The sequence below is a fragment of the Panicum virgatum genome, chromosome 3K, assembly GCF_016808335.1.
Source record: "Panicum virgatum strain AP13 chromosome 3K, P.virgatum_v5, whole genome shotgun sequence".
Taxonomy (NCBI): Eukaryota; Viridiplantae; Streptophyta; class Magnoliopsida; order Poales; family Poaceae; genus Panicum; species Panicum virgatum.
The window spans coordinates 28,731,420-28,738,792 of record NC_053138.1 but is presented as its reverse complement, the minus strand read 5'-3'; positions in this window follow the sequence as shown (position 1 = coordinate 28,738,792).

The window sequence follows — 7,373 nt, the reverse complement described above, 5'->3', positions numbered from 1 at the left end:
TGATAACCAGTTATGATGCAATTGTCGTTCAGGCTAGACCTTGTGCCTTTTTGTTGTGATAATAATCACATGGAGGTATTGATTTGTTTGGTGGACACTCAGCCGCAGAAAACATGTTTTCTTTCCTTTTTTGTTTGCTTCTTTTTTCCTAGGCTTGTGTGCTATTAGGAATGGAGCCTTCCTTTGTAATAATGATAGCTACATGCATATTTTTATTGCAGAGGCTGGAATATCAATATATTCCCGATCCATGGAACTTGTATTATCGAAACTTGTATGTTTCAACGATAGCTTAGCAGAAACCAGTGATGTAGCTTGAGCTGGGATGAAAGTGATATAAGTAGATTCATGGAACTGATTTTTTTTATTATGTACTCAGACATATGGTACGCGAAGGGCGACGCGGTGGCGACCAGCCCGACGCGGTGGTCCGGTGAGGATTCTGACCGGAGCGACGATCCCCCGGGGACCAAAAGTAGGAGAATCGAATTAGGATCCAATGACGGTCAAGATGATCTGCTTTTTCCCTACACCTTTTCATTCCTTCTCGAGTTTGTTGATTCTGTAGTGCTTGCTGCCTCCGCTGGGTGCGCGGAACCTTTGCCAATGTGGCAAACTCCGATGACATTAGCGAGGGGTTGCATCTACGCCATCGGAATCGGTGCGATCTCCGACAAAATACAAGGTTCGAATAATTCTTTTCCCTCTCATGGGAATTGGAGGTGTGACGGGAAACAGACCTTCTGTTTGAATCAGAAAGGAGAACTGTAATGGGGAAACAGATCAGGTGAATCAATGAAAGGGGGGCCTCTTCGGCTCTAGTTCCAGATTCAGGATGGAATCAGGCAAAACGGCTGGCGATTGAAGCATAGGAGATTAAGGAACCCTCTTTGCGGGGTCTATGTAAGGGGATGGGAATGATTTAGACTCTAGTGCTAGGGAGAATGATTTGGAATGCATGAGTGATCAGCAATTGGATTAGTGCACGAGCTTGATGGTAACTGCGGTGGAAGAACTTGCTAATGCTATTGAAAAAATCCCCCAAGCGCAAAAGTTTCCAAACATAGATGCTCCTGACATGAGGGGGCCAATTCCTAACAAGACCTTGCTGGGGGATCATGGGTACAGTCATGGGCCGTATGGACGATCCTTGTCTGATATTTTTGCCCATTCCTGGAGACCAGAGATCCAAGAAAGGTGGGTCTGGATACCCAAGCCAATAGTTGAAGGAGGCCCAGAATTCCCAGCTACCAGAGCTGAAGTCAGAAGATGGGGGTGGAGAGCTCGTCATCTGGTTAGGTCTTGTTCACCACCGCTGCTCCACAAAACCTTTGCTGCTGCGCTCTCCCAAATGATGTCGAGGGAGACGTCGAGGTGGGGAGGCCAGGATCTGATGCAGAGGGGGAATCCTGGCTTGCAGAAGCGTAGGTTCGAAGAAGACTAGAGATGGAGGGGGAGCCGGCGACAGATTTCGGCAAAGGGGGGGGAAGAGCTGAGGAATACAGATTGGAGGACCAGCTGCGAGAGGATCTTTCTCAAGATCACCCCAGCTCAAAGAGGTATGTCTTCTTCTAGTGCCCGACGGTGGGAAGATCCCTACTTCAAGAAGAGGGCGATTGATGCCGGGGTGGGAGGGGGAGTTTCTTGGACCCAATGCTAATCCAAGCCAGATATCTGTGCATGATCGTCTGGGGGGTAGTCAGCATGCTGAGATGAGTGTGAGCGAGAGAGCGGCATGAACCAAAGACAGAGGTGTTGCGCCTGAGGGGAACAAGGGGCTAGGAGTTTGCTTTTGGTGTGGCCAGGAAGGACACCATCAGACGACATGCACCAATGACCTGTTCTACTACAAATGCAAGAGATCTGGTCACCTCGCTTCCAAATGTCTTGACAACATGGAATGCTCGCTGAAGATGGTTGGATATGGCTTCCCCGGACAAGAATTTATACTCTAAAGATGCCTGTATCCAAAACCTAGAAGAGGAAGGATCATGTGGGTCTGATTACAATTGTGTGTCGTGAGGCCATGGTATCTAGAATTGACGAGGAACTCAAGAATCTCTTTGATGCAAAGTGGGATTGGAAAGTCAGGAAAGTCTCTAAAGATGAGTATATTGCTGTATTTCCCAAGAGAGACACTCTGGAAGCCTTCTCAAAATTAAAGGGAATAGAATTGGCACTGTATAACACGTTGCTAAGCTTACTATCTTAGATGCGGATCCTCAGGCATCGTCAATGCTACAAGCTGGGTGGGTGGCCTTACATAATGTACCTGATGATGCAAGAAATCAAGATGTTGTGAAGGTGATTGCAGAGCTGGCTGGAGAAGTACTTCTGGTGGATGAACTATCTCTTATCAAAGAAGGCCCGGTCAGGGTGAAAATGAGTATGAGGGAAGCTAGCAAGATCAAAGGATATGTTCAAATCTTCATAAAGGGTGCGGGGTTTGACATCTAATTTATCCCTAAGGTTCATAATAGAGGGCAACGTGCTGCTCCAACACCGAAAAATACAAATGAGGGAGATGATATATCTGAAGATGAGGATGAGGATAGGGGTGGAAGAAAAATGCAGGAGTGCAACAAAAGGATGATGTCTCAGAAAACTTCGGGGAAAACCACTGCTCCTACCTCTGAGAATAAACAGTACCAGGGGGTAAACAAAAAATGATCATGGTGGAAGTAGGGGAGAAGCAAGTTTCTGGTGTGATGAATGAAGAAAATGTCAATCCCCAGGCAGCCCAACCGATAGCAATGTGAATTCCTGAAACTGGGGAAGTCATACACATTGGAAGTGCCCCTGCCAAGATCTCAGAAGATGATTGGGTGGGTGTGGAGGTGGATAAACTGAAATTGAAGACTGTAATGTCATCACTCTCTGTAGGACAAAAGGCAGTTCAGTATGGTCTGAGGTTGATGCACCAGAAATGGCTGGTACTCAGGTGTGGGGATGAGGAGCCTGCCGGCCAGGAAGAGATTCCACTGACCTTATCTTAAAGTTCAATGATAGCTGCTGATTTTGAGGAACAAGACACCTCACTAGTAATGCAATGACTAGGGGTAAACGAGGAAACTCTGATGAAGGATGTGGAACTGTATCATGAGTTGGGCGGCGACAAAACAAAATCAAGGTGGCAATCCAAGGCGGTGACATGAGCTGTTTTTGCAACCAGAAAGAGTTCAAGTATAGCAGCTGAGGGTGACCATACCCTGTGTTCAACCAGTCTTGTCAGGTATGAATCCTCGACTAAATCCCTTTACAGTTCTGAATACATGCTTTGATGATGATCTAATAGAGATAGCTAGCCGTTGTTTTATCTCCTTAGGGGATAACCAGGGTGAGATAGACAATACTTTGACAACGATGAGATTAGAAGAGCTGCTTAGAGCCACAGTGGCTGAAGTTGAATATAGAGTTCGTTAGGAAAGAGAGCTGGAAGCAACTCACGCTCTGGAAGGGGAAAATTTGAATCTTGAGCCAGTTAGAAATGACCAAAGGGGGTTTGGTACTGGGGAGAGCAAAGGAAACAGGCCGAAGCAACAAGGAGATTGCCTGAGCTGAGAGCTCAGGAGATTTGGTTAGTATCCAATGAAGATCCTGTTTTGGAATATATGGGGGTTGGGGAAGAAAGAAAGGAGGAGGCAGCTTAAGGACTACATACAGCAAGAACATTTGGATGTGGTGGGGGTTCAGGAAACGATTAAGCAACACTTCACTAGGAATGAGCTGGATTCACTGACAAATGCTCAATTTATCTAGGATTGGATTCCTGCCAGAGGCCACTCAGGTGGGGTGCTATTAGGGGTCAAGGAAGATATACTGGAGGTTGAAGATTGGATGGAAAGAGGAGACCTTGAGAAGAATTAAGGATGCTGATAGAGTCCTGGGGGGGAGAGGTTACAACTGAAATTATTCAGACAAGAAGACAACTGGAGGGGGGAATGGAAAAAAATTTGAATGAAGAAGAAATGTATTGGCAACAAAGAGGGAATGAGAAATGGGTATTGGAAGGTGATACCAACTCAAAATTCTTTCATCTAAAAACCAATGGTAGGAAACGGAAAAAGTCATAGTGATGGCACGATAAGTGATTGAAGCCTAAGAACTTCAATCCAGGAGACAAGGTATTACTCTTTGATTCCAGGGTCAAGTTATTTGGTCATGGGAAACTACGAAGCAAATGGTAAGGACCGTATCACGTCATCGACACATCACCACATGGAGCCATCACAATACAAGATGATGATGGTAACGCCTATAAGCTTTTCCTAGACCATAATAAAGCTCTTGATGAGGAGATAGATGTGATTGACTTAGTCGATCCCGTACTAATATTCAAAAAGAGCCATATAGGCCAAAAGGGCAGGTGGGCCCATCCTATCTCTCAAACAAACAACCCCACCAGTTGACCCGCGCAAGCTGGGGCCCACTGGGGTCCAGCCTGGGTCGACCGACCTATAGGTCGGCCGAATCTGGGCCAGCCCCAGTGAGGCCCAGCTTCGGGGCACGGCCTCCTTGACCCACCTAGAGTCCAACTCCGTGAGGCGTGACGGTGTTTCGCGACGAGAAAAGGAGTCTCGTACCCTTCTTCTTCTCTTCAGAAATCCTAAACTCCATACCTTGTTTCCATCTATTCCCCAAAATCTCCATTGGTTCCACCAGCATCCCATCACTACCAACCCATGACCGGCAAGGGAGAATCCAAAACCATAGCCACCACACTGGCCATGACTCCTCCAGCGACTCTTCCAGCAATCAACACCCCAACTCCTGCAACTGAAGCATCGATGGAAGATGTGCCGACCTTTGTGCAGCCCCTGGCCATGATCCCGGCCAAGGGGAACAGCGGAGGACCAGTGGGCGCCACCCTCCGGTCAGCCGACCTGCCTAGTCGGCCGACCAAGGGGCGTGACATCCTGTGCCCCCGCTCCGCTGCACGTTCCCCTTCGCCTCTTAAGATTGCAATATCTAGGGCACGAGCGCACAGTCCCTATGGAAGGCCGTCCAGAGAAGCTCCGGCCTCATCAAGGCCAATAGTACATCAACTCTTCAAGGATGGAGCGGAAACAGAATCACCAGTGCTACCTCAGATTGCACGGGTTGCTCCTGTGCCACAGAAGAGCGCTCCAGAGGCTGTACAGGGGGCAACCTCAACACGGACTTCAGACGCTCAGAGGAAGAGCACTACCACTAGTCCTTTGCCAAAGAAGGCCAGATCTCAGTCGTCGCCTGCAAAGCCCAAGGACGACGTGACTTCAGAGGGACCCACCATCGACGCCCTCACCGCAATGGTCCAGCAGCTACGCCTGGAGAATAGGCGTCTCGAGAACCAGCTTGCGGAGAGGAAGATCGAGGTGGAAGAGCTTCGGGATGACTTACGTCTTCTACGGAGGGGGTTGAGAGCTAAGATGAAGTGCTTGTTTGAGGCTACGGGTCACAAGGACCTCTATTAGGAGTCACTTAAGAAAGGTCATTATCATAGGTTTAGTTAGGGCGCTAGTCTTAATTGAGTCGTTTAGGTTTAGGTCAATCTAGTCGCGCCTAGGTCTTTATTTCATCAGGATTTGTGAACTTTGGCTCCCCGGTGTTAATGCCGGCAGAGCCCCATTATCTTTCATATTTGGTTTGTTTTGTCTATGATCGAAGAGCAGGTCGAAAACAAGTGTGGGGGAGATCCCATGACGCTACACATCTACGATCACATTCACACGTCACGTGCACCTCCTGCTCCGACTCATAAGTTTGAACTACCTCACTTGTTTCCTCCCTTTAGTGTTTCTAAACATGAGCATATCTTTTCAAATTCTTGAACCTGTTTAAGAAATTTGCTAATAAGAGCTCTTGATAGATGCCTTGCATAAATGTTTTTTATACCGCGCTTAAGTTTGTGAACCATATTAGGACCCATGATGCTTAGTTGTTGACTAACGTGACATGTCTGGTTAAAGTTGTTCGTCTCTTTCATGTTGACCAGTCTGGGATTTTTAGTTTAAAAAAAACAAAAACTAAGTTCTTGGTCTTATCTCTTTATCCACCATACTACCAGAGCCATATAAAAATCCCATGCTATGTCTCTCGGCTACATGATTGAGCTTGATCAAATTTTGTGACCCATCATGGTTCTACTCTGTTTATGCACTTGATTTAGGGTTTTATGTTCAGATGAATCTTGTGCTCCTTAAACACTATCTGACAATGTTATCGAAAAAAAGAGAGAGATGAAAAGAAGGCATGCCAAAGAAGCATGACCGAGAGAGAGAGAGAGAGAGAGAGAGAGAGAGAAAAGTTGGCATGCCAAAGAAGCATGACCTAGCAAATAAAATCTGACATGAAAAGGAGCACATATTTATTTGTGCACTAACCTGATCAGTCGTAAATATGAGTATATACTTGTGGATCCAATCTTTGATCTTGCAACAGATTTGGGCCAAGCAGACGACATACTACCTCATCCATCGAAACTCCATCTATACCATCAGAGTCGGTGAGGTAAAATAAGGATAAATGCTGGTAAGAGGCTACGAGCAACTCTGAGAGACCCGTGGAGGAGAGTAAGACCATGAACAATTTTATAATGATATTTTTCAAAATCCCCAAAGTCTGGCAACATGACAGGATGGCACTTGAAGCCAAGATCATTCTGTTCTTCAACAACTCAAGATATCATGATAGACACATTCAAATTCACAAGCAAGAGCAAGGTATGAAATAACTTTTGTGCAGGATATTCTATCAGGAAGCTATCGGCTCACCTCAGTCCTGACCTTTACTCGGAACGAGCAAAGGGCCAAGTGTGGGGGGATCTTGTTGACGATCATTAACGACCAATTTTGACCGTCAACTCCTGCACAAAAGAGAACCACAAAGTGGAATAAATGCTAGCATAGGGTTTATTTATTAACAAATTCCACATATGGTGCTTGAGAATGTGTGCAGGTGGTTTTGAACTAATTTTGCAGGTTTCAAGTACACTTTGGCCCGACATAAATCGCAGAAATTATCAAAGCACCGATTCAGGCTCAAATGGACCAAGTGTACCCCAAGAACCCAGTTCAGACCACTCAAGACAGGCCAAGCCCAACTAGGTTAAGACAAGGAGGCCCAGGACAGCCTGCTGGACGAAGCTGGGGGCGGTTGGCCCACCTGGCAGGCCGACCGACCTACTGGTCGGCTGACCAGGCCCATGGGCCCCACTGCCTCAACTTCGACACGTGGCGCCTCTCTGCTGGTTGCTTAAGTCGGTTCTAGGTGCTTCAGCCCGTGGCTCCCTCCTATAAATACAAGGCGAGGGGGTAGAGGAATGGACACACACACACATCACACCCTCTCAACTCACCTTTCTCTCTTGGAGCTTGAGGCCTTCATCCTAGATG